The sequence below is a fragment of the Bufo gargarizans genome, chromosome 5 (assembly GCF_014858855.1).
Source record: "Bufo gargarizans isolate SCDJY-AF-19 chromosome 5, ASM1485885v1, whole genome shotgun sequence".
NCBI classification, from domain to species: Eukaryota; Metazoa; Chordata; class Amphibia; order Anura; family Bufonidae; genus Bufo; species Bufo gargarizans.
Genome location: NC_058084.1, coordinates 211,515,240 through 211,543,029, shown reverse-complemented (window position 1 = coordinate 211,543,029; position 27,790 = coordinate 211,515,240). Strand labels below are relative to the sequence as shown.

The following is a 27,790-nucleotide window of genomic DNA, read 5'->3' as shown; positions in this document are numbered from 1 at the left end:
CGGCTCGGCAGGATCCCTGTCATTAAGGCCGGGTGCCAACTGTGTGATATGGCCGGCACCTGCATTATAATCATTGGTGGCGCAGTGAGCCCCCCCCAACCCCCCGGTATTAGAATCATTGGTGGCCACAGGCACCCCCCCTGCTCATGGGTCTATTCATTGGTGGCCCAGTGGTTACAGAGTCCCCTCCTCCCCGGTGGTGAAGTGTTGGACTCCGATCGGTTACCATGGCAGCCAGGATGCTGCTGAAGCCTTGGCTGCCATGGTAAGCTCCCTACTGCTGTGTGCACAAAGCACAGGGCAGCAGGGAGAGTGTGTGTGAGGTCCTATTCACCCTAACAGACCTCTATTAGGGTGAACAGGACAAGGATTCTAGCACTTAAGGCTACTTTCACACTGGCGTTTTGGTTTCCGTTTGTGAGATCCGTTTAGGGATCTTACAGGCGGTCCAAAACAGATCAGTTTTGCCCTTAATGCATTCTGAATGGATACGGATCCGCTCAGAATGCATCAGTTTGGCTCCGTTCCGTCTCCATTCCGCTTTGGAGGCGGACATCAATACGCTGTTTTGCTGTCCGCTTTACGAAACTGAGCCAAACAGATCCGTCCTAACACACAATGTAAGTCAATGGGGACGGATCAGTTTTCACTGACACAATAGAAAACATTTTGGCTATGTTAAAGATAATACAAACGGATCCGTTCTGAATGGATGCATGCGGTTGTACTATCTGAACGGATGCGTTTGTGCAGATCCATGACGGATCCGCACCAAAAGCGAGTGTGAAAGTAGCCTAAAGGTAAATTCACACGACCGTGTGTAATCCTTTCCGATTTGCGGTCCGCAAATAATGGAACCGTGTGGCTGCATTTTGCCGACAAATGACTTCCGTATGTCTTGTCTACGATCCGCAAAAAACGGAAGAAAATAAAAAATAAAAAAGGAGAGAAAAAATAAAATAATTATGGCCTTCAAAAATATGGAAACGGATCAGCAAAAAACGGATGACATACGTATACCATTCCGTATTTCATCCGCAATTTGTGGATCCTTTGACTTGAATGGTGCTGCGGACCGATCTGTACGGACAATAGTATGACATGCTTCATATTTTTGCGGAATAGAAATGCAGACACGGATGCAGACAACATACTGAATGTTGTCCGCACATTTCATTCACCCATAGGAATGAATGGGTCCGCTTCTATTCCGCAAAATGCGTAACGGATGCGGAAAAAAATAATACGGTCGTGTGAATGTACCCTAAAGGGGCTAACATTTATTAAATAAAAAGTAAAAAAATAAATTATTTTTTTTTTTTTAAAACCTAAATATTTAATCATCGCCTTTCCCAATTTTACATATAAAAAATATATAAACAAATTAAAAAAAAAAACATTACATATGACCACGTCCGAAAAAGTAAAAACTATTAAAAAAATATCTCTCTTATGCGGGGAACGCCGTAATTGAAAAAATATAAAAAATTAAAAAAATTTAGAAATGCAGTTGCCATTTTTTTTACTCACCTTGTCCCCTCAAAATAGGATACGACTGTTCTATTATGGGCCGAGACGTTCCATAAAATGCAGAAAGCACACAGCTTTTTTGGCGTTTTATTTTTCTTTCGCATGGTATTGAGTATTGCAATACTTTATGGGACCGAAATTAAATAAAAATGTTGATATTGTGACAACCCTAGTCACAGGGGCATAACGTCATCTACACGTCAAGTCCATTAGGTCACAAAGAAATGGCATCCAGCGGCTGTAAACCCCCGGAGCCAGGAGACTGGCGCTGGATAACAGTCGCTGTGCTCCGGGGGCTGCTGCGCGAAGAGACAGGGCTGAGATAACAGGCACTGCGCTCTGGGGTTGCGGTAATATGGCTGTAGTGTGTAGGGACTAAGACCCATATGGGAAGCACTGGTCTTTAGTAAATGACCCCCAATGTATTATTTGGCTGAAAGACATGTTTATGATGCCAGTGTGCCCTTTCTGACAATGTGCACCTATGATGGGCGCACTCTGAACAACCCACTTATCAGGGTTTTCTGCTAGCATGTCCCATTGTCTATGGAAGTGCCAGAGATAGCTGATTGCTGTTAGCTCCAGCACTCCCATAGAGAATGAATAGAGCAGCAGAGCGCATGCCCTACCGGCAGCTCCATCAGATTGGGGGGGAGAGAGTGACCCTGTCCTTGGTTGGGCAACTAACAGATATTACTGTATGGGGCATCAAGGAGACATTATACTGTATGGGGGCAACAAGGAAACTCCAGTACATGTTTTCAGTGTTTTTTTATTCTAAATGGGCATTTATCGCGATATATATCGTTATCGCGATACATTTCTTAATATCGTTATCATGGGAATATTTTTGCTATCGCCCAACTCTAGATCCCAGTAATCCTCCAACTGACATTTTCCAATCCAGTTTTGATGGTAGAAACACATTGTCTGGGCTGATTGTGGAACATAACACAAGGCTGCATTGCTGAGAAAAATGACGGGGGGCATTGCCGCTCCCAGAGGCCCTTTAACTCTGTGCTAGAGAAAGCAGACGTCACCTGTACATACTAAGCCATGTACAGCATTTACAATCCATGCATGTCATTCTTGGTAATCATAACAACTACACAGAGGATTGTGGACATATACCAAACAATATAACCACATATTTGTACTCCAAGAAACAAACAAACATACACACTTAGGGCTCTTTCACACGCGTTCTTTTGTTCCGGCATAGAGTTCCGTCGTCGGGGCTCTATGCCGGAAGAATCCTGATCAGGATTATCCCCATGCATTCTGAATGGAGAGAAATCCGTTCAGTTCAAGATGCATCAGGATGTCTTCAGTTCAGGACCGCATGCTGCGCTTTTTGCTCCGGCCAAAAATCCTGAACACTTGCCGTAAGGCCGGATCCGGAATTAATGCCCATTGAAAGGCATTAATCCGGATCCGGCCTTAAGCTAAACGTCGTTTTGGCGCATTACCGGATCCGACGTTTAGCTTTTTCTGAATGGTTACCATGGCTGCCAGGATGCTAAAGTCCTGGCAGCCATGGTAAAGTGTAGTGGGGAGCGGGGGAGCAGTATACTTACCATCCGTGCGGCTCCCAGGGCGCTCCAGAGTGACGTCAAGGCTCCCCACGCGCATGGATGACGTGATCGCATGGACACGTCATCCATGCGCATGGGGCGCTCTGACGTCATGGTAAGTATACTGTTCCCCCGCTCCCCACTACTACTATGGCAACCAGGACTTTAATAGCGTCCTGGCTGCCAAAGTAACACTGAACGCATTTTGAAGACTGATCCGTCTTCAAATGCTTTCAGTTCACTTGCGTTTCTCCAGGATCCGGCGTGTAATTCCGGCAAATGGAGTACACGACGGATCCGGACAACGCAAGTGTAAAAGAGCCCTTAAAGGGGTTGTCCGGAGCTGAACCCAGACATACCACCGTTTTCACCCCTCTGACCCCCCTGATATGAGCAAATCATGCTCTAATGCTCTCACTTGCCCTGTGCTGGATCGCGCAAGGCAAGGGCTGTTTGATTATGTTTTTAACACTACTAGGCAGAGGCTTCCGGCTAGCAGTGTGGACGGTGATGTCACCGGCACTGATGGGTGGGCTTTAGTGCTGCCCTAGGGCAGCGGTAAAGCCCACCCATTAGTGCCGGTGACATCACCAGGCTCACTGCTAGGCGGATGCTTACGCCTAGCTTTCCCCATAGAGAGCCCAGTATATCACTGAATATCCGAAAAAGGCTCTTGCCCTGCACAATTCAGAATCTGACCAAAGGAGAAGTGAAGAATGAAGCATGGACAAAAAAAATAATAATAAAGGACATATATGTATTGATAGGTACTGGACTAACTAAACAAAGTTTGGCCTCAAATAGTTTTTACAAGAAGATGAAAAAATATGAGATACAAAAACAACAAAAATAGACTAAAAAAACATAACTAAAGACAACTAAAAAGACATTTTTTGGCAACTATCCTAAAGAAAGCAGCACAACTTCCCCTTGTTAAAACAGGTTCCAGCATCTTGCATGTGGGTGGGTGCTTCTTCATACAAGGTTTGCAAGATCAGCTTCCTGCATCTATCTACAAGAAGTGACAAAAAGAAAATCAGAGCAGCTACAAGGAAAGCTGGATACAGATACGAGATCATTAATCCATCATCCCATAATGCAGAACGTCTGACAATCTTTGTAATATAATGCAAAATACAACAAGATCAGAATCAGAACACACATAAAACAGCGAAATAGAAAATTCCACTGAATAAAAAAAATAAAAAACAGTAAGGCCATGACAACTTGTGCCTCACCTGTTCTTGCCAAGAAACCAAGGCTATCTACTCCGATTCTACTGTGGAGTGTAGCAGCTTACCGCCCAAAGACCTAAAAGAAGTGGACTTTGGGGAAGATTTATAAGTGGTATAAAGTAGAACTGGCTTAGTTGCCCATAGCAACCAATCAGATTCCACCTTTCATGTTTCAGTGCTCCTTTGGAAAATGAAATGTGTAATCTGACTGGTTGCTATGGACAACTAAGCCAGTTCTACTTTACACCAGTTTGATAAATCTCCCCCAACCTTTTTAAAATACTGATGTACGTATGGTGATTTCATGGCCTTTTTTTTTTTTTTTTTTTTTTTTTAGGAGTTTTGCACTTATGGTAATCTATGTCTATGGTAATTTTTTAACTCAGTAAAAATATGCATTATTTTAGTGCCATTTTTTCATCACTACCATTTTTCAATTTTCTAATAAAAAATAAAAATCCACTATCCATACGATGGGGAAGCAGTCTGAGCGTCAGGGGTCCAATTACTTAGTGCCCCTGCCAATCACAAGAACAGGGGTCCATTTTTCCCCATTTGAATGGAGCAAAGTCCACTCCATTCAACTCTATGGGTCTGTACTCTGCTATCTCTGGCAGTGCCATATATTTGAATATAGCAGCAGTGGGCATGCAAGACCGCCACTCCATAGAGGGGAACAGGGGTCCCCTACTATCAGGGGTGCACCTAGCCTTTCTGCTGCCTAAGGCGAAAACTGAAACTGCGCCCCCCCCCCCTCAACGCCAATTCCTTAACCTAACCCCCTAACCCACAATGAAAGCGCCAGCCCTTGCCTGGCGCTGCCTGAGGCGATCACCTCACCTGGACTCATTGGTGGTGCACCCCTGCCTATCATCATGATAGACAGGGGCCCTTAATGGTCGAACCCCTGCAGATCAGATACTTGTCCCTTACCCTTTGAAACCTATTATTTTCTCTTTCTGGGAATGACAAATTCTGTGTTTGGGGTGACTGCCAGCTGTTTCAGCACCTGCAGGACATTCCGGATGTTTCATCAGGACACTGTTTGCTTCTCCCAACCTTCTATAAATTGTTTATCGTAGTGCCGTCCTTACAAGCATGTATACATTCAGCGCTTCCCTGTCTTCACTCCGAGCAGAAAGTTGTGCTCTGCTCCACATAACCTGAAATATACTGTACAAGCCTCGTACACAATTTACGTTTCAGCAGTGTTTATTCATGCGTCACATATACAAGCACTAAAATGCTTTCAAACATCCTCATGGTGACGGCAAGGAATGCAACCGCACCGTTTTTCATGATTTTACAACAAGGAAATTAAATCCATGCAACGGCTGGTTGCAAATGGAAGATAGCTCTGTATTTCCAGAATGGTGAAGATGCCCGTCACCCAAACGGGTATCTGACGCAAATATTCAGAGGGACATTTATAAAAGTCGGGGCTGATCTGGAGTAGATGCACAAACGCTGCATACTCATCGGGCATCTCGCTGACCGTTTTTAGGGTGTGACTTAGGCTACATATCCAATTTATTTTCCAGTTGTGAGATACGGCAGAGGATCTCAAAGCCGGAGGAAAACGCTTCAGCTTGATTTAATACAACTGGCTGCATCCGTTCTATTTGGATGCGGTTGTATTAAATCGAAAGTGAACAAACAGTTCAAGAAAAAAAAAAAACACACACTCACACTATCTGCCACCATTGACTTACATAGGCTTTTTCAGTTTCACCAACTGGACAAAAAAAACCTTAGAGGTTTTCAGAGGTTTTGTGTCCCGTCACAGAAAGCAACAAATCGGAACAGAATGCATTCCTGTCACTCTGTTCCGGTTTGTTCAGTCTTGGGGCTCGTTCACACGAACGTGTGATGCTTGTTGCCATATTACAGGCCAGATTTGCGGATCTGCAATACACGGGCACCATTCTGTGGCCATTCCGCATCACGGATGTGGACCAAATCATTTCAATGGGTCCGCAAATCCGGAGATGCGGTTTAGAAGAACGGAACACTACAGAGTGCTTTCTGGGGTTCCGTTCTGTGCTTCCGCACTGCAAAAAGATAGAACTTGCTCTACCTTTTTGTGACACAGAAGGATCGCAAACCCATTCAAGTGAATGGGTCTGCGATCCCCATGCACCTGCCCCACGGACAGTAACCGTGCATTGCATTGTGAACGAGCCCTTGTCCATTGACAATGATCAGGGAAAAAAACTGAAGAGTTTTCATCTGGTTTTGAGAACCTCTGCCGGATCTCAAAACCGGAAAGGATATCACATATGTGAAAGTAGCCTCAGGCCTCACACACACGACCGCAGTCTGCTTTTTGAGGAAAATATATTACCATCCAAAGGTTATTCCATCATGAAATAAAGATTATTTTTTTAAATTATGTAGAATAAGGCTGTATATGTTTAATTTTTTTGGTAAATAAATTCCATTAATCCATTCACAATGTCATGCTCTTCCAGAGGTTTTTGTAAGATTATTGGGCAGTTTCTCTGCCTACAAGATATTATCACAGATGTTTGGTTTACTTTTGCAGTTCTCAAAACTGAATTTGACTCAGCAGAGATCACATGCCTCTTCTTTACAGCAAAAATGTAATAACATGAACAGAGTTGAGAAAAATGCCTTAATCCTAACTTCTACAAACCTATGAATGCAGAATCAACCTAATCAAACTAATATGAAAAGTTCTTATTCTAAAAGTCTTCATCTACTTACATATTATAAGTTATACCAGCCAGAATTAGTCTTTATGTAGAAAACTATTATTTAAATTAAGCCTTACTGACTAGTGATTTAAATCAATCAGTTTGATTAAAATCAAATCCACCCTGGTACGGAGCAAGAGCTCCGTACAGTATTAGAATGTATTGGCTCAGATGAGCCAAAGTTATTGCTTGTTATTACTCGTGAGACTTCGTATAATAAGTTCATAAATTAATTTCTACTGTAAAAAAACATTTTGCGAACTCGGGTTCGGTTCCAAGGCGCGAATCAACTTCAAATGTCATATCCGAAGTCGATTCGCTCATCCCTAATCATAAACCCCCTAAGGCCCCTTTCACACGGGTGAGTATTCCGTGCGGGTGTGATACGTGCGGTGAACGTATTGCACCCGCACTGAATCCTGACCCATTCATTTCTATGGGGCTGTGCACATGAGCGGTGATTTTCACGCATCACTTGTGCGTTGAGTGAAAAATCGCTGCATGCTCTATATTGTGCGATTTTCACACGACGCAGGCCCCATAGAAGTGAATGGGGTGTGTTAAAATCGCATAGCATCCGCAAGCAAGTGCGGATGCGGTGCGGTTTTCATGCACGGTTGCTAGGAAACGATCGGAATGGGGACCCGATCATTATTATTTTCCCTTATAACATGGTTATAAGGGAAAATAATAGCATTCTGAATACAGAATGCATAGTATAATAGTGCTGATGGGGTTAAAAAAAATAAAAAATAATTTAACTCACCTTAGTCCACTTGATCGCGAAGCCCGGCATCTCTTCTGTATCCTTCGTTGAGCAGGACCTGTGGTGAGCATTAAATACAGGTAAAGGACCTTTGATGACGTCAGATCACATGCTCCATCACCACGGTGATGGACCATGTGATCTGAAGTCACCACAGGTCATTTAGCCCACAGCTAGTAAGGAAGAGACCGGGAACTACGCGATCAAGAGGATAAGGTGAGTTAACTTTTTTTATTTTTTTTAACCCCTCCAGCACTATTATACTATGCATTCTGTATTCAGAATGCTATTATTTTCCCTTATAACCATGTTATAAGGGAAAATAATACAATCTTCAGAACATCAATCCCAAGCCCGAACTTCTGTGCAGAAGTTCGGGTTTGGGTACCAAACATGCACGATTTTTCACTCGCGTGGAAAAATCGTGCATTTTCCCGCAACGCACCCGCCTCTTATCCAGGCAAAAAAAATGACGCCCGTGTGAAAGAGGCCTAAAAGTCTATACAAGCCCCATTCACCATTTTTTCACACAAGCCTCATGGAGCTAGGGCTGGGTGAAAAACACACAATATGGAACATGCTATGATTTTGCCTGAACACAGAGATGATGAATGAAAAATTATGCTCATGTACACAGATGCACTAAATCAGTCAGGATTCAGCCTGGATGTTATGTGAAAGAGCCGTTTGGTTGCTAACGCAGCCTTTAACCCTCCAATGGACCACAGGCTTGCCACAGAACAAATCTACCCATAGACTGCAGTGTTAATTTATTGTAGTCTATGGAAGAAGCAATCAGAAAAAATGTGTAAAAATGAAAAAGATTTTAAATTTTTATTTTGTTTATATTTTTATAATCACCCAATTTCTCTATATTAAAAATAAACAATAAAGAAAAAACTAAAAATCGTTTGCACCATCACATCCCAAAATGCCAATACTATTAAAATAAAAACATTTACCCTGTGCAGTGACTACCATAACAGAAAAAAAAAAAACATAATTGCAGAATCACCTCCAAAAAAACATAATAAGGGCTCATGTACACAAACGTATTTTCTTTCCATGTCCGTTCTGGTTTTCTTGCGGGCCGAATGCGGAACCATTCATTTCTATAGGTCTGCTAAAAAAAGTGCATTCCGTTTCCATATGTCCATATTTTCGTTCTGCATAAAAATAGATGTCCTTTTATTGTCTGCATTACGGACAAGAATAGGACTGTTCTATGGTGCCAGCTGTTCCGTAAAATACGGAATGCACACAAGACGTCATCCATATTTTTTGCGGATCAGTTTTTTGCGGACTGCAAAATACATACGGTCGCGTGCATGAGGCACAACATTGTGTGTGTATATATATATATATATATATACACACACACACACACACACACTTCAGATTGTACACAGCTTCTTAGATGGAAATTCAAAAAAGTTATGGAGGCCAGAATATGGAAATGCAAAGAAAGAATACATTTTGTCCAAAGGTTTTAATTTCAAGTATTAAAATAGAAGAAAAACTATATAAATATGGCATCATTGTAATCATACTGACCCAGAGAATGAAGGTATCAGGTCAGTTTTACTGTATAGGGAACATAAAATCTAAACCCATAAAACTGTGGCGGAATTCCACCTTCATTTTTCACATCTCCTTTGGAAAATGAAAGGTGAAATCTAATTGGTTCCTTCTACTTTACACCAGGTCTGAATAATCTCCACCAGAGTGATTGACAGCTTCCCTCTATTATGGCGTATATAAAGAACATAATGCAGCCACTAGATGGCCTATACAGGTATAATAATGGAAATATTTACAATCCATAGTAAGCCTGACCTTAGTTATGGTGAAAGGTCAGACTTTTTTACAAAAATTTGCAAACCCTCAGATATTTAAACTAAGTGCTCATGCACACAAACGTATTTTTTTCCGAATGTCCATTCCATTTTTTTTTGCAGCTCGAGCCTCTTATGCAGAACTACTTACTTCAATGAGGCCACAAAAAAAAAAAAAAAAAAAATAAAAAATAAAAATAAAAAATACTCCGTGTCCGTATGGCCGTTCTGCAAAAAAACTGGACATGTCCTTTTATTGTGCACATTACAGACAAGGAGAGGACTGTTCTATTAGGGGTCGGCACATCCGTTCCACAAAAATGCAGAATGAACACGGCTGGTTTGGCGGGTCTGCGATCCGGCCGTTCTGAAAAAAGATAAGACATGTTCTATCTTTTTGTGGAACGGAAGTACGGGACGAAACCCCACGGAAGCACTCCGTAGTGCTTCTATAGGTTTCCGTTCCGCATCTCCGGATTTGCGGACGCATTCTGTGATGCGAAATGCAAACAGAACTGTGCCCGTGTATTGCGGTCCGTGTGCAATAAGCCTAAGGGTACTTTCACACTAGCGTTTTTGTTTTTCAGTATTGAGTTCCGTCACAGGAGTTCAATACAGGAAAAAACTGATCAGTTTTAGGCCGAATGCCCACGGCCGTGAGCGGTCCGTGGAACCGCGGCCTGGATTCCTGCTGAGTGCAGGAGCGCACGGCATACCAGTGTATTACTGTACTGTGGCGGCAGCAGGGAGCGCACGGCATCATAGCAACCAATGACGCCGTGCGCTCCTGCACTCAGCAGGAATCCAGGCCGCGCTTCCACGGACCGCTCACGGCCGTGAACAACAGCCGTGGGCATTCGGCCTTATCCTAATGCATTCTGAATGGAGGGCATTCCGTTCAGGATGCATCAGTTCAGTCCCTCTTACGTTTTTTGGACGGAGATAATACCGCAGCATGCTGCAGTTTAATCTCCGGCCCAAAATACCGAACACTTGCTGGAATTAATTTACAATGAAGTGTATTATTGCCGGATCCGGCATTAAGTGTTCCTGCAAAACGGATCCGGCTTTCCGGTCTGCGCATGTGCAGACCTTTAAAAATGCAAAAAAAAATAATATCAGATCTGTTTTTCCGGATGACACCGGAGAGACGGATCCGGTATTTCAATGCATTTGTCAGACTAATCCGTCTGACAAATGCCATCCTTTTGCATCCGGATTGGCTGCCAGAATCCTCTGCCACAAGTGTGACGGTACCCTTATGCTTCTCTAGAACCTCCACCAAATTAGAAATCTGCCACCAAAACCGACCTGTTTTCAGCTACTAATTGCTTCAGAATTTTCTGTCTGAACTAGAAGGTGATGAGTGACTCAATTACGGCATCACACATTACGCCGATAAGTGCAATGTTCCTCTGTGGACATTTTTTTCTAGACCTGTCAAGAGAACAACAGAGCTGTGACACTTATCGAAATTCTACTAACCCACTATTATGCTACCAGATAACATCTATCGTGCAGCAGTGGTAAAATAACAATTGGATTCCTATCTATGTAGGAGTTTTATTCCTTTGTGCTGACTGTTACAATAGTTTGTATTTAATGTTCAATGGCATGGTACTCCTTAAAGGGACACTGACAGGCAAAATCAGCATATTTAGTTAGACTGTATAAGACACACACACACACACACACACACACACATACATATATTAAAAGCATCTAAGTATCCGCCCTGTCCACCTTATAAATACCAAAAAATAAAGTTTTATAACCTGCCTGTCTCGTCACCCATCTGCCCAATGCCCAAGGGGCGGCGTTTCATCTCAAAATGCGCCCAGCCAGCCGCTCCCAACTGCCGTTCTGAAGCCCCGCCCAGCTCATCAATATTCACTTCGCTGGGCGGCGGCTACAACTCTCCCCAGTCACGATCCTGCGCATGGGCAATTGAATCCTCCTGGCATCGTTCACGTCTAATCTTCTGCGCTTGCGCCCGGCCGTGGTTACATCGGTTTTACATGGGTCTGTACGCAGGCGCGATGTAACCACGGCCGGGCACAAGCGCAGAAGATTAGACGTGAACGATGCCAGGAGGATTCAATTGCCCATGCGCAGGATCGTGACTGGGGAGAGTTGTAGCCGCCGCCCAGCGAAGTGAATATTGATGAGCTGGGCGGGGCTTCAGAACGGCAGTTAGGGAGCAGCTGGCTGGGCGCATTTTGAGATGAAACACCGCCCCTTGGGCAGATTGGTGACGAGACAGGTGGGTTATAAAACTTTATTTTTCGGTATTTATAAGGTGGACAGGGGGGATACTTAGATGCTTTTAATACACTGTATAAGACCTGTAATGTCATATATATAACTAAATATGCTGATTTTGCCTGTCAGTGTCCCTTTAAATGTAAAACAGCCCAAAATTCTATAAAAAATGCTCAGACCTCTTTCTATGAACCAATGTAAAGAAATAGTGGCTTAGTTGCCCATAGCAACCAATCATATTCCACCTTTCATTCTCCAAAAGAGGTCTGAAAAATTTACAATTGAATCTGATTGGTTGCTATGGGCAACTTAATCGGTTTTCCTTTACACCAGTTTTGATAAATCTCCTCCACTGTGTTTACCTCTTTCTGATAGAAGTGTCCCTTTAATGCTTTGTAGCTACTTATTTCCAGAATGGCTTGGTACAGGATATCACAGGCAATATCATCAGATATTAGACCACATGGACACCAAGTACCATATACAGTATAAGCTTATTGGACATCCTATTTCAAAGGTCTGGTTGCGTTACTAGAGTTAAGCCCCTTTTAGAAATTTTAAAGGGATTTCCAAGCTCTTGATATTAATGACCTATCCTCAGGATAGGTCATTAGTACCCGATGGGCGAGAGTCTGACATCCCACACCCCCACCGATGGAACAGGGAACACCACTTCCATTGAAGTGAATGGAAGCTAAGATGTGGTATCCCGAGATGGCTTGACACATTGAACAGAGCTGCGCTTCCTGTTATTCACAGTGCTAGTCCCAGCACCAGTGCCAGCACGCAGGACTTTTATCCAGCCTTTTTAACGGAATCTAACCAGTTCCGTCCACTACCCACCGGACAGAGCTGTGTAGTTTCATCCCTAGTCAGAAGCCCACCAATCAGACATCAAAGTATATAAATCCTGAACAACCCCTTTAAGTCTCAACCAAGGTTATATGCACACGTTGTAGTACAGTACAAATCTCATGTACAGTGTGCATTTTCCATGCAGAAATTGTCCTGCAGTGTGGATTCTGAAATCTGCAACCTGTCATATGTTTGTGTGGATTTTTAGCGAAGACTCCACCTTTTGCAATGCAAAGTGGAAGATCTGGGGCAAATCCACATTAAAATCCGCAAGTAACACATGCACATTTGGGGAGGATTTGGTGCAAAAATGCCATGAAATCAGCACAAAAAAATCAACATAAACTACACTGCCATGTGCGTGTACCCTAAGGGCTCATGCACATGACCATTTGATGTTTTGCGGTCCGCAAACAAACACGGATGTCGGCTGTGTGCATTCCGTATTTTGTGGAAAGTAACTGCTGGCCCCTATCCTTGTCCATAATGCAGACAATATAGGACATTTTTTGTTTCGTTTTTTTGCGGAACAGACATACAGTCGTACAGTAACGGAATGCACTGCAGTTTTTAGTTTTTTTTAAGCTCCATTGAATTGAATGGTTGCACAAAAAAATAAAAATACAATTTTAAAAAAATATGATCCTGGGCATGAGCCCTAAAAACGGCTGCATGTATGCTACATGTGGGCCTACCCTTGCAGTGTCCCTCCAGGCATGCTGGCCGGTACACTTCCAGAGACAATTGTATGACATCTAGCAAATATTGTGGTCCTATTGATTGGAACACCACCCACACACAGTACTCGCTGCATCTCTCCACACCTGATGCCCCATTTGATGGGCATGTCTGGAGGGTCACTTGGGCCTCTTGCACTCGACCATATGCATTTTGTGATACGCAAAATACGGTTACCTTCCATGTGTATGATGCAATTTTCTCACACAAATCAGTAGAAATGGCTATTCTTGTTCGCAGAACACGGCCACATGGATGCGGACAGCAAAGGGATGACATCCGTGTGCTGTTCGTATTTTTTGTAGACCCACGGAAACGAATGGGTCCGTGTGCAAGCCGCAAAAAAAAAAAAAAAAAAAAAAAAAAAAAAGAAAGAAGAAGGGGGATTGGAAATTTTAGAGGTAACCCTGTGAGAACAAAATGATGCCATTTTCCATCGCATGCCATATAAACGGAGCTGCCCGCACCCCCAAGAAGCACGGGCACCAATTGAGGATCCAGTGCTAACAGAGTAACCATACGGCGGTAAACAGAGCGCCTATGTACCCAGAACATAGCCCCGTGGCCCATCACACCGGCCCTGTACGTGACTTTAGCAGGTGCTTGTGCCCTGAAGCGCGGCCATCAGCCTGCGAGGTCTAGAGCTTAATGAACCATTTCTAAGCTTTCTAAATGGGAGGTCTGTTCCACATGAACAACTGCAGGCAAAATACTGGGATTAACACAGACAGCGGATTCATTTTATATCATGAAAGTAGTAGTAATAGAGGAAATAGATGTAGTAAAGTGAGAGGAGATGACTTCTCAGCCATTCTTCCTGTACACGCACCTGTCCCCGAGCGCACAGCTCACAATCGCCCTTCACTCTCTTCATGAAAACTTGCTGATTTGCATTTTCACTGTGTCTCGCTGTGCAGGAACACTGACAACCTAAATACTGAAACCACACACGTAGCCGGCTAACCATCCTGCGTCTACAGAGGTAGTCAGCAGACAAAAAATGTATGTGTGAAGGTCCAGAGCGTTTTCCTGTTATACGGCCGCAATGTAACAGAGCAGACTACTGCCCTTCATGCCCAGCTATATCAAACGCCATGATGAATGCCCAGCAGGTAACAACTGTGGATGAGCTAGATAGCGACATGTGTCACACGACAAAACGGGAACAAGTACACTTTTTGTAATGACAGTTAATGGTGTTCCACTGTGACAAGCTGCGACTGCGACGCAAGAGTTGCACAAAAATCCAATTTGGATGGATTTTTTCACGACTGTTGCGTCGCACTATGTTGCATGTCGCAGTGCGACACCATTGACTATCATTTAAAAAAAACGTTGCGCGACAGATCACTTATCTCTAGGGAAACTGCATCCCAGGTGAGCTTCTAGCTTCAGTGAAATGAGAGGACACGTCCAGCATACAGCTCAAAGAACACTGGGGGAGATTTATCAAAACTGGTGTAAAAGGAAACTGGTATACCAACCAATGAGATTCCACCTTTCATTTTCCAAAGGATCTCTGAGGAATGAAAGGCAGAATCTGATCGGTTGCTATGGGCAACTAAGCCAGTTCTATTTTACACCAGTTTTGACAAATCTCCCCCACTGTTTTTTGGCTACATACATTAAAGGGGTATTTTCAGCTTGAACATCTATGGCATATCTATGAACCTATTTGGACAACTGGGATACCCTGACCCACCAGCGGAGACAGGGCAGCTCACTGGTCAGTCAAGGGCAGAGGTGGGATCTGAATCTATCACACATATACGGCATACAGTATATGCTACGGATATTCCATAAAATTCCAAGCCATGAACACTCCTTCTGACTACATTCACACGGCGGTGTCCGTTTTGCAGTCCGCAAACCGCGGATCCTGTCCGTGTGTATCCTGCAATTTCCATGGGCCCCACTGTCAAAATGCCTATTCTTGTCCACAAAATGGACAAGAACAGGCCATGTTCTATCATTTGCGGCACAGTCGCTGACAGCACACGGATAACATCCGTGTACTGTCCACACTTTTTGTGGCCCCATAGAAATTAATGGTTTGCGTGCACGTGGCGGGGGTCTCCTCTGCTTTGGGGACACCCTACCACAGGTGCAGAACTCTGACTGATGAGATTAGAGACAAGTGAATCGATTTGTCTCAATAAAAAAAACTGCAGCAGAATTTAATATATTCTGTCAGCTTTAACGCAGAAAAAGTCTGCAGCGTATGGCTAAAATCCAAAAAAACCTAAACCACTGTAATCCAGTGCGAACGTTACCTGTGCCAATCCACAGCCGCACCAACAGGTCTCTGCTGACACAAACTCAGATCCCGCAGGAGTCTCTGATGATCCACACGCCGCACTGCTGAGAGCCGGCTCACCGCTGTGTTCAAGGGTATATTCACATTAGGCCTTTTGCACACAACAGTATGGCTTTTTCAATGTTTTGCGGTCCGTTTTTAAATGGATCTGTTTTTCCATTTTTGTTTCAGTAGCGTTTCCATTTCGTTTGCCATTTCGCTTTTCCGTTTGGTTTCCGTTTTTTGGGGATCACAAACGGAAAAATGGCATATCCAGTAATTACATAGAAAAATTGGGCTGGGCATAAAATTTTCAATAGATGGTACCGCAAAAGCGTAACAGATACGAAAGACATACGGATGCATTCCGTATCCGTTTTTTTTTTTTTACAGCCCCACTGACTTGAATGGAGCCATGGAACGTGATTCGCGGGCAATAAGGGTCCATTCACACGTCCACAAAATTGGTCCGCATCCTTTCCGCAATTTTGCGGAACAGGTGCGGACCCATTCATTTTCAATGGGGCCGGAATGTGCTGTCCGCATCAGCATTTGCGGATCCGCACAAAAATAGAACATGTCCTATTCTTGTCCGCAATTGCGGACAAGAAAAGGCATTTTCTATGAGAGTGCCAATCGATGTGTGGTCCGCAAAATGCAGGAACGCATATTGCCGGTGTCCAAGTTTTGCGGATCCGCAAAACATATACGGACGTGTGAATGGACCCTAATAATAGGACATGTTCTATCTTTGAACGGAGCGGAAAAACGGAAATACGGAAATGGAATGCATACGGAGTAAATTTTTTTGGGGCGGACCCATTGAAATAAATGGTTCCAGATACCGACTGTATACGGAACGCAAAAAACGGAACGGAAGTGGTTTTACCATGGCTCTACTTTATCACATCAAACCTTACGCACACAGATGTGAATGAAGATAGAAGGTTCTTCTATCTTCATTCACCAGGACCTGCGCTGACATCAAAGGTCCTTTTCCAGCCAGGTCCTGCAAGAAGAAGAAAAAAGACGATCCCGGCTGCGTGATGAAGTGGATGAGGCGAGTTAAAACATTTTATTTATTTTTTTTAACCCCACAACGGACCTTTTAATAAGCATTCTGTATTAAGTATGCTATTATTTTCCATTATAACCATGTTAGGGCTCTTTCACACCTGCGTTATAGTCTTCCGGCATAGAGTTCCGTCGTCGGGGCTCTATGCCGGAAGAATACTGATCAGGATTTTCCTAATGCATTCTGAATGGACAGTCCGTCCTTCAGGATGCATCAGGATGTCTTCCGTTCCAGAACGGAACGTTTTTTGGCCGCAGCAAATAGCGCAGCATGCTGCGCTTTTTGCTCCGGCCAAAAATCCGGAACACTTGCCGCAAGGCCGGATCCGGAATGAATGCCCATTGAAAGGCATTGATCCGGATCCGGCCTTAAGCTAAACGTCGTTTCGGCGCATTGCCGGATGCGACGTTTAGCTTTTTCTCAATGGTTACCATGGCTGCCGGGACGCTAAAGTCCTGGCAGCCATGGTAAAGTGTAGTGGGGAGCGGGGAGCAGCATACTTACCGTCCGTGCGGCTCCCGGGGCGCTCCAGAGTGACGTCAGGGCGCCCCAAGCGCATGGATCACGTGATCGCATGGACACGTCATCCATGCGCATGGGGCGCCCTGACGTCACTCTGGAGCGCCCCGGGAGCCGCACGGACTGTAAGTATGCCGCTCCCCCGCTCCCCACTACTACTATGGCAACCAGGACTTTAATAGCGTCCTGGCTGCCATAGTAACACTGAACGCATTTTGAAGACGGATCCGTCTTCAAATGCTTTCAGTACAGTTGCGTTTTTCCGGATCCGGCGTGTAATTCCGGCAAGTGGAGTACACGCCGGATCCGGACAACGCAAGTGTGAAAGAGGCCTTATAAGGGAAAATAATAAAATCTACACAACACCGAATCCAAAGCCGAACTTCTGTGAAGAAGTCCCGGTTCGGGTCCGGGTACCACAGTCAGTTTTTTTATCACGCGCGTGCAAAACGCATTGCACCCGCGCGATAAAAACTGAACGTCGGAACGCAATCGCAGTCAAAACTGACTGCAATTGCGTACCTACTCGCACGATATTCCCTGATCACAGACGCAAAGCATCCGGACACGCTCATCTGCAAGGGGCCTTAACTTCTTCAGGAACAAGTCAATTCTGGCAACATTTTTGTTTTTATCTTCTCACCTTCCCAGGGCTCCAGCTCTTTTAATTTTCCGTCTACATAGTCCTAGGAGTGCCACTCTTTAGCGGGATGAGCTGAAGTTTTTATTAGCACCATCCTGGGATGCATATTTGGGGTAATTTATCAAACTGGTGTAAAGTAGAACTGGCTTAGTTGCCCATGGCAACCTTCTCAGATCCATAAAACTGCGGCAAACAAATTTTTCCGGTAGTAGCCTGCTGCCTAGGCTGTACCTCACACTGTTCCCCCCTGTCGCCCCTGTCAGTATCCCGCTGACTGGCTCTCATCTTGGACTAGGGCCCTCTTAGTGAGTCTGGAACACCTGCATACATTGCAGCACGATCCTGCACGCTGACAGATGATGGGGGTCCCTGCAGTGACACAGAGAAGCTGGCCTTCCGCAGCCACCGGATGTGTCAGATATGGATGTATAGGCTGCTTGAGATGCTCTACATCGTCCATCGGTATATAGTGCAGTCAGAGTGCAGGGGCCCACCACAGCACCCTACTGCTCCCCTGTGGGCCAGTCCGAGGCTGAATGGAGTGGTAGTGCCAAAGTGTGACCAGTGCCCCATTCTATATTCCATTGTAAGGAACTGAAGGAGATAGCCGAGTGCTATGCTCACCGGGCTGGTCTCACATGCACCAGTCCTTGCAATCAACCCTGCTTGGTAAGAATTAAAGAGTTTGCTCAATTCTTAGCAGCTATAGAGAGGCGTTCCTCTCATTTCATCACTGGTTAAAAGGCCCCTCGCTGCCAGTACCTGGCCTATGTAAGGCCTCTTTCACACTTGCGTTGTCCGGATCCGGCGTGTACTCCACTTGCCGGAATTACACGCCGGATCCGGAAAAACACAAGTGTACTGAAAGCATTTGAAGACGGATCCGTCTTCAAAATGCTTTCAGTGTTACTATGGCACCCAGGACGCTATTAAAGTCCTGGCTGCCATAGTAGTAGTGGGGAGCGGGGAGCAGCATACTTACCATCCGTGCGGCTCCCGGGGCGCTCCAGAATGACGTCAGAGCGCCCCATGCGCATGGATCACGTCATCCATGCGCCTGGGGCACCCTGACGTCACTCTGGAGCGCCCCGGGAGCCGCACGGATGTTAAGTATGCTGCTCCCCGCTCCCCACTACACTTTAACATGGCTGCCAGGACTTTAGCGTCCCAGCAGCCATGGTAACCATTGAGAAAAAGCTAAACATCGCATCCGGCAATGCGCCGAAACGACGTTTAGCTTAAGGCCGGATCCGGATCAATGCCTTTCAATGGGCATTCATTCCGGATCCGGCCTTGCGGCAAGTGTTCCGGATTTTTGGCTGGAGCAAAAAGCGCAGCATGCTGCGCTATTTGCTGCGGCCAAAAAACGTTCCGTTCCGGAACTGAAGACATCCTGATGCATCCTGAAGGACGGACTGTCCATTCAGAATGCATTAGGATAATCCTGATCAGTATTCTTCCGGCATAGAGCCCCGACGACGGAACTCTATGCCGGAAGACAATAACGCAGATGTGAAAGAGCCCTAAGCAGAGCGGAGCCGCAGCAGGCCAGCGTTTGCCGACCAAGATGACAGCAGTTACCAGCTACAGATTCTGCGCAGGCGGTCGCTAAACCAGTTCAGAGCCTGTGCAGAAGAAGACGCAGCTGGGGACAGCCAGAAATGCGGTCACACAAGTAAATCACATGACTGCCACCATCTTAGTTACCATGGACAGCATTCTAACCAGCGATGAGGCGAGACACCCCTGTAAGGCTGCTAATGACTTAGGACCATTTAGGAAAAATGGTAAGAATTGGTCAACCCCTTTAAAGAGGTTTTCCAAATGTTTCATACTGATGACCTATACTCAGGATACATCATCAGCATGTGGTCGTGGGGGTCCGACACCCAGGACCTCCATCGACCACGAGTTTAAGGAGTCTGCGGCGCTCCCAAGGGATAGTGGCTGTACTTGGTATTGCAGCTCAGACCCATTCACTTGAATGCTGTGTCCAGGTCATGTGACCGATGTACGCAATGTCATTGGCCAAGGAAGATGCTGTGGTGTTCGCCACAAACTCTTCAAACACCTGACCAGTGGGGGTATAACCTGTAAGCCATGGAAGAACTGCCACCCCCAGCATGCCATGAAAGGATATAACCTGTATCTCCATCTGTGGCAACTATAACTCCCTGAAAACATAATAGTGCTCTGCAATCTTTGGCAAAACTATAACTTTCAGTATCTTATTAATGAGATGACAAACATGGTTGGCAGCATGGCACTGAGATCCAGTGAGGTGTGGAGCATGGCACCGGCAGAGACACAGGAGGACAGCATGGCACCGCCAGAGACAGAGACACAGGAGGACAGCATGGCACCGCCGGCAGAGACACAGGAGGACAGCATGGCACCGGCAGACAAAAAGAAGGACAGTGTCGCACTGGCAGATACACAGGTGGACAGCGTGGCATCGACACACAACGCTGGACAGCGTGGCACCGGCAGACACAAAAGGTGGACAGCGTGGCATCGGCAGATGCACAGGAGGACAGCATGGCACTGGTGGACAGAACGGCACTGACAGATGCATAGTTGGGCAACATGGCACTGGCAGTGGCAGACATAGGTGGGAAGCATTGCACTGGCAGACATAGGTGGGCACCCGGGCAACGGCATACAGATGTACAAAAGGTGGGCAGCATGTCACTGGAAGACATAGATGGGCACCCTGGCACTGGCAGACAGATGTACACAAGGTGGGCAGCCTTGCACTTTCAGACAGATGCAAATCAAGTGAGCAGCATGGCACTGGCAGACATAGGTGGGCAGCCTGGCACAGATAGGTGAGCAGCATGGCACTGGCACACCAGGTGGGCTGCTGTGAAGAGCTCAGTAACTTGTCTCTTCCATAAACCGCGCAGAACAACAAAGTTCATTTCCACGGTGGCCAGTCAGTGAGAGGTGCCAGCTGCACCCCCCATGCCACCCCAGCCTCTCAGCACCGGGCACACAGCCGGAGCCTCCCTGTCCTCCACACGTCGTGCCGCATACCCGCGGCTGTAGCACACATCACACCGCAGCGGTGCCGCGTACACACCGCACTCTAAGTAACTGTCATATTACGGTACCCTTCCCCAGCATGTCAGTGTGTTCTCCAGCACAGCTGCAGCACACACAGATAACGGGCAGCGGAACGTGCCAGCCTCCTACCTCAGCGCCGACAGCGCTCCTTCCCGGGCACAGGGTTCTAGCCTCTGCCTCCTCTTCCCTGGGCTCAGCAGCTGCAGACTCTGTGCTCTAACTGGGAGTGGGCGGGGCCAGGGAGGGAGGGCGGAGCCTCCGCAGATAGTATCCTGCTGGTTGCCCGCCTAGTGCTGTGAGGAGGTCCCTCGGCTCCTGTCACAGATTGAGCTGATACCCTGTGCGACACACGGTGATGGGACATCCGCCCTTGTCACATCTCTCCCCCACATCCTGTGCTGCAAGCTCTCAGTTTCCCTATTACATCAGGCTGCACTGCAAGCTGTGTCCCTACCATAACCAAATGTGCCCCAACTCTGCAGTTAATAACAGTCCCTCAGAGTTTTCCTGTGTCAAGTGGTTTTAGCAAGTTATATCTGTTCCTGAGAAAGCTGGGTGATGGTCAAAATGGCTGCAGTCATATTTTCAAGCTGTTTGTTATGCAGCAACATGTAAAATTGCCGGGGCCCCCAATGGGCAGCCTTGATGTGGTAGCCACCACCTTGCCCACCCAAATTTACAGGTTAACGTACAGTTGGCATTCCTTTTTAAATTAGTGCTGCCACTTACCTAGGTGGCAACCGCTACATCGTACGACAGGAACACGCGGCATCATACTGAGCAGCCCCATCAGCCCAGGAGAAGTGGGCGAAGTACAGAGCCCTTAGGGGAGTTCACAGTATTTTTGGTCTGCATCCGATATGGACCCATTTATTTCAACAGGGCTGCAAAAGAGGCAGACAGCGCACCGAATCCAAACCTGAGCGCGGATGTAATGACCCAAAGTATCAGCATCATAGATCCCAGTTTGGATTGGGACTGCAATATGGATTTAAAAATGTGCTTGCATTAGGCCCCTTTCACACGAGCGAGTTTTCTGCGCGGGTGTGATGCGTGCGTGAAGGGAACGCATAGCACCCCATTCATTTCAACAGGTCTGTGTACATGAGCGTTTTTTTTTCACGCATCAGTTCTACGTTTGTGTGAGAATCGCAGCATGTTCTATATTCTGCGTTTTTAACGCGGCCCTGGCCCCATAGAAGTGAATGGGGCTTCAGTAAAAAACGCATTGCATCCGGATGCAGTTCGTGTAGAATGCGTTTTTCACTGATGGTTGCTAAGGCCTCTTTCACACTTGCGTTGTCCGGATCCGGCCTTTACTCCACTTGCTGGAATTACACGCCGGATCCGGGAAAACGCAAGTGAACTGAAAGCATTTGAAGACGGATCCATCTTCAAAATGCGTTCAGTGTTACTATGGCTGCCAGGACGCTATTAAAGTCCTGGTTGCCATAGTAGTAGTGGGGAGCGGTATACTTACAGTCCGTGCGGCTCCCGGGGCGCTCCAGAATGACGTCAGAGCGCCCCATGCGCATGGATGACGTGCCATGCGATCACGTCATCCATGCGCCTGGGGCGCCCTGACGTCACTCTGGAGCACCCCGGGAGCCGCACGGACGGTAAGTATACTGCTCCCCCGCTCCCCACTACACTTTACCATGGCAAACAGGACTTTAGCGTCCCGGCAGCCATGGTAACCATTCAGAAAAAGCTAAACGTCGTGTCCGGCAATGCGCCAAAATGACGTTAAGCTTAAGGCCGGATCCGGATCAATACCTTTCAATGGGCATTAATTCTGGATCCGGCCTTGCGGCAAGTGTTCAGGATTTTTGGCCAGAGCAAAAAGCGCAGCATGCCTGCGCACATTGAAGATAGGTACGGCCGCGGCGCAGGCGCCGGATTTTGATTGCAAACAGGCAGGGCCAGCAGAGAACGATTCCGTTCCCTGGCCCTGTCAATCACAATGCGGAGGGGGCGTCATTAGGATCGGAGGATGCGGCTGCTACCAGCAAGTAGCCGCGCTACTTGCTGGTAGCAAGGTAATTTACATATTTTAAAAATAGCTTTTTATCAAATTCTACTGAACCAAAATGATTATTTAACTTATGTATAGGGAGCTCGCAGTATAGGGATTATTAGTAAACAAAAACGGTTTAGTGGGCTGACAGAAGCCCTTTAAACCCCCTTAATGACCAGACCACTTTTTTACAATTCTGCACTACACTACTTTCACCGTTTATTGCTCGGTCATGCAACTTACCACCCAAATTTTTTTTACCTCCTTTTCTTCTCACTAATAGAGCTTTCATTTGGTGGTATTTCATTGCTGCTGACATTTTTACTTTTTTTGTTATTAATCAAAATTTACCAAAATTTTTGCAAAAAAATGAAATTTTTCACTTTCAGTTGTAAAATTTTTCTAAAAAAACGACATCTATATATAAATTTTTAGCTAAATTTATTGTTCTACATGTCTTTGATAAAAAAAAGTGTTTGGGTAAAAAAACAAAATGGTTTGGGTAAAAGTTATAGCGTTTACAAACTATGTTACAAAAATGTGAATTTCCGCTTTTTGAAGCAGCTCTGACTTTCTGAGCACCTGTCATGTTTCCTGAGGTTGTACAATGCCCAGACAGTAGAAAAACCCCACAAATAACCCCATTTCGGAAAGTAGACACCCTAAGGTATTCGCTGATGGGCATAGTGAGTTCATAGAACTTTTTATTTTTTGTCACAAGTTAGCGGAAAATTATGATTTTTTTTTTTCCTTACAAAGTCTCATATTCCACTAACTTGTGACAAAAAAAAAAAACTTCCATGAACTCACTATGCCCATCACAAAATACCTTGGGGTGTCTTCTTTCCAAAATGGGGTTACTTGTGGGGTAGTTATACTGCCCTGGCATTTTAGGGGCCCTAATGTGTGAGAAGTAGTTTGAAATCAAAATGTGTAAAACATGCCCTGTGAAGGTGCTCTTTGGAATGCGGGCCCCTTTGCCCGCCTAGGCTGCAAAAAAGTGTCACACATGTGGTATCGCCGTACTCAGGAGAAGTTGAGCAATGTGTTTTGGGGTGTCATTTTACATATACCCATGCTGGGTGAGATAAATATCTCGGTCAAATGCCAACTTTGTATAAAAAAATGGGAAAAGTTGTCTTTTGCCGAGATATTTCTCTCACCCAGCATGGGTATATGTAAAATGACACCCCAAAACACATTGCTCAACTTCTCCTGAGTACGGCGATACCACATGTGTGACACTTTTTTGCAGCCTAGGCGGGCAAAGGGGCCCGCATTCCAAAGAGCACCTTCACAGGGCATGTTTTACACATTTTGATTTCAAACTACTTCTCACACATTAGGGCCCCTAAAATGCCAGGGCAGTATAACTATCCCACAAGTGACTCCATTTTGAAAAGAAGACACCCCAAGGTATTTCGTGATGGGCATAGTGAGTTCATGGAAGTTTTTATTTTTTGTCACAAGTTAGTGGAATATGAGACTTTGTAAGAAAAAAATAAAGACAAAAAAATCATCATTTTCCGCTAACTTGTGACAAAAAAAAAAACATTCTAGGAACTCGCCATGCCCCTCACTAGGTGATTGACAGGGGTGTTCTGGGGCTAAGTGTAGTGTTTTCTGTGTACTCACTGTGATGTCTGCTCCTCTGCTGGAACCAACCGACGAAAAGGACCAGCAGAGGAGCAGAGAAGCCATTTAACACCTTATATTTATAATATAAGGTGTTATATGGCTTCTGATTCGATTTTTTGAAAATCATCAGCCTGCCAGCCACAATCATTGGCTGGCAGGCTGATGACGAAATTGTGATTTAACATTCCTCCTGGACGTGCCGGCGCGTCATCTCGCGAGACGCGAGATTTCTGTCAGAGCTGGCCCACGCATGCGCATCGCGGGCCGGCTCTGACAGAAATCTCGCGTCTCGCGAGATGATGCACCGGCGCGTCCAGGAGGAATTACAGGGCCGCCGCAAAGACGCATCCCTGCATGCAGCGGTCCTGAGGAGCTTAACCAATGGGTGTTCACTTTTTCAGTTTGAGGTTTTTAAAGCAGATCTGTGCCCCGAAAAAAAAATAAGTGCGGAAAATACACAAAAATGCATGGACTTATTTGGAGCAGTTTTTTTTCAGCTTCCTATTCATCTCACTGGGAAATGCTCCAAAATCTGCTCCAAAATACTCAGTGTGAACTGGCCCTTACATGTGAATAGTAAGTATGAGGAATAGAGTACCAGCAAAGTGAATGAGATTACACTAAAGTCAGGTACACTTTGTTTCTTCTTGACCTGCCGTGAGGAATCAGCAGTCAATTATGTTTGCGGATATGAAATGAAAGAGTAAAATCTGCGTCAAAACCTCATCAAATCCAAACCAAAAACTGCTGTTATGTATTGATGCTCTTGGTATGAAAATGCACAGTAATCCACCCAGAGATTCCTGTGGATCTTCTGCCAAGTGTGATATCTAAAGAGGACCAGTCGCATACTCCTGTCTATACCGCTGACTACTGACACTCTCCAATCATCACTGACAATGCTGACAGCCTATAGACAAGGGAACTGGTAACACCCGTTGTAAAGTTAGACTTGTGGCACTCCTTGATTGACAGCTGCAGGCTACAAGATTGCATAAAACTTAGCAAAAATCATGTCAATGCAACTGTAGCTCCATAGTAAGGATCAGTTAGCTGCATAAAAAACAAGTCTCCAGGTAGGCCAGGCCTTATTCATACATTTCCAGCAGGAATAACAGCAATGGCACAACATAGAGCTCTAAGGAAGGATGCTCCACAACTGTTATCTCATGGGTTATTTACTATAACGTGTCTCACCGGTGACTTCTCTCTTTCCTTTACTTCTCCATCCGACCCATACTGTCATGATGATTTCCGTGGCCATGTTATGGGATGGGAGCAACCAAGGAAACGGCTTTCATAATAAGAGGTTATGTTCATTAGGAAGCTTAAAACTTTTCTAGGTTTTCATAGTGGTAATATTTAAGAGCTGCCGGCCCTCTGATGGACCTGGCGCACTAGGGCTGCAGCTATCGATTATTTTAGTAATAGAATTTTCTACTGATTGATCCAACAATTAATCGAGTACTCTAATAAGAAAAAACAAATTAAAAGAACGCTTTCTATAAAAACTCATCAGCCCCCCCTGCCATCAGTCTCCTCCCCCCAGTGTCATCATCTCCCCCTAGTGCCATCAGTTGCTCCCCCTCCAATGCCACCAGATCCTCCCCAATGAAACCAGCTCCCCCCCATGCCATCAGCTCGACCCCAGTGCCATCAGCTCCTCCCAATGCCACCATTTGCCCCCACTGCCATCAGTATCCCCACTCCCCCTCCTAGCCATCAATGCCCAACCCTTCCTGTAGGGGCACTGCCCACACTCCAGAGATCTTCCATCCTCTTCTTCACACGTTGCACTGGGACATGATGTCACACAGCGTCAGGTCATAGTGTGTACTTGAGTGTGTGCCCCAGGAACCAGTGCAGCTCTGTGCGGGCAGGCGGGTGACCACTGAGTGTGAGTAATAGCAAGTTCTTCACTCACATGGCTGGACCGTCGGCCGTTAGGCGTTTTTAGATGCGGCAGATGCAAAGCATGTGAATACGTTAACACAGCTAAGAGTATCATTGGATCAACTACGGGTCAGACCTTTTTGATACGCGATTTTATTAATTGCAGATCGAAGGGCCTAGTATACCTCTGCCAGTGTAGTTGCCCCTTGGACTATGTTGGCAAGACAGTCAGAGAGTTCAGAAGACGAATTCTCGAACATGTGAATGACGTAAAGAATAAGGAAGTGACCCCGATCGCGACACATGTTAATGAGGTCCATAACGGTAACCCGAGGTCTCTCCATTTTACTGTTCTTGACGTGGTTCATCCGTCTCCCCGTGGGGGTGACTGGGATAGGAGAATTCTACAAAAAGAATGTGAATGGATCCATAGACTCCGGTCCCAGTCCCCCCTAGGGCTCAATGAAAGACTCACATTCTCATGTTTCCTGTGACTGTGTTTACCGTCTGGCCCTTTGGTCTATCCCGGGTATATTCTCCTGTCTCCCTTTTCCCTTCCCCTTACCCTCTCCTTCATCCCCTTGCTACCCACGGTTTCGGCTGATCGTTTCGTCCCAAGAGACTGTGCCGGGTGCGTGAAGCGCCTATGCCTTATTATCACTGACAGTGAATAAATACATTTTTTACTGATTCTTATATCTGTGACATATCTTTTATCATATCTATGACTGCGCGTCTACGTTTGTCCTATCCCCCCTTTTTGGCGTAACCACTCCCCATTAGGTAGTTCTCATACCTCTCACCTCAATATGTGTAATAACCTGGCTAATTTTGGCTCGTTCGGAGAAGGTTCATCTCCTCTTTATCATGATTGACATCTCTTTGCCATATTGATTATATTTTGGATATTTTCTCTTTACCACACTCCGAATGCATATACTTTTATGGCCCGACCTGCTATGCGTTCCACCGTGGAGCGCAGGTCCATGGGCGATGACGTACTAATCGGACACCACTCACAGTCTCCAGTCTGCCTGCGCTGAGCTGTGCTTCAGCCTGCAGCTCTGGGGATCTTACGTCACATCCGGGCGCCGTTACTGGAAGGCCTATGTGCGGCGTGCGTTCCACGGT

General features: G+C 45.7%; 1 protein-coding gene across 1 annotated transcript in view; it reads right to left on the bottom strand.

The window, feature by feature from the left end:
- The window catches only part of ELMO1 (engulfment and cell motility 1), a 475,397-nt gene extending 454,052 nt beyond the window's left edge, over positions 1-21,345 (bottom strand). Inside the window, exon 1 of the mRNA XM_044293583.1 lies at positions 21,241-21,345. The gene's annotated coding sequence lies outside the window, so the exon portion shown is untranslated. The remainder of the gene's footprint in view (positions 1-21,240) is intronic.
- Between the last annotated feature and the right edge of the window lie 6,445 nt (positions 21,346-27,790).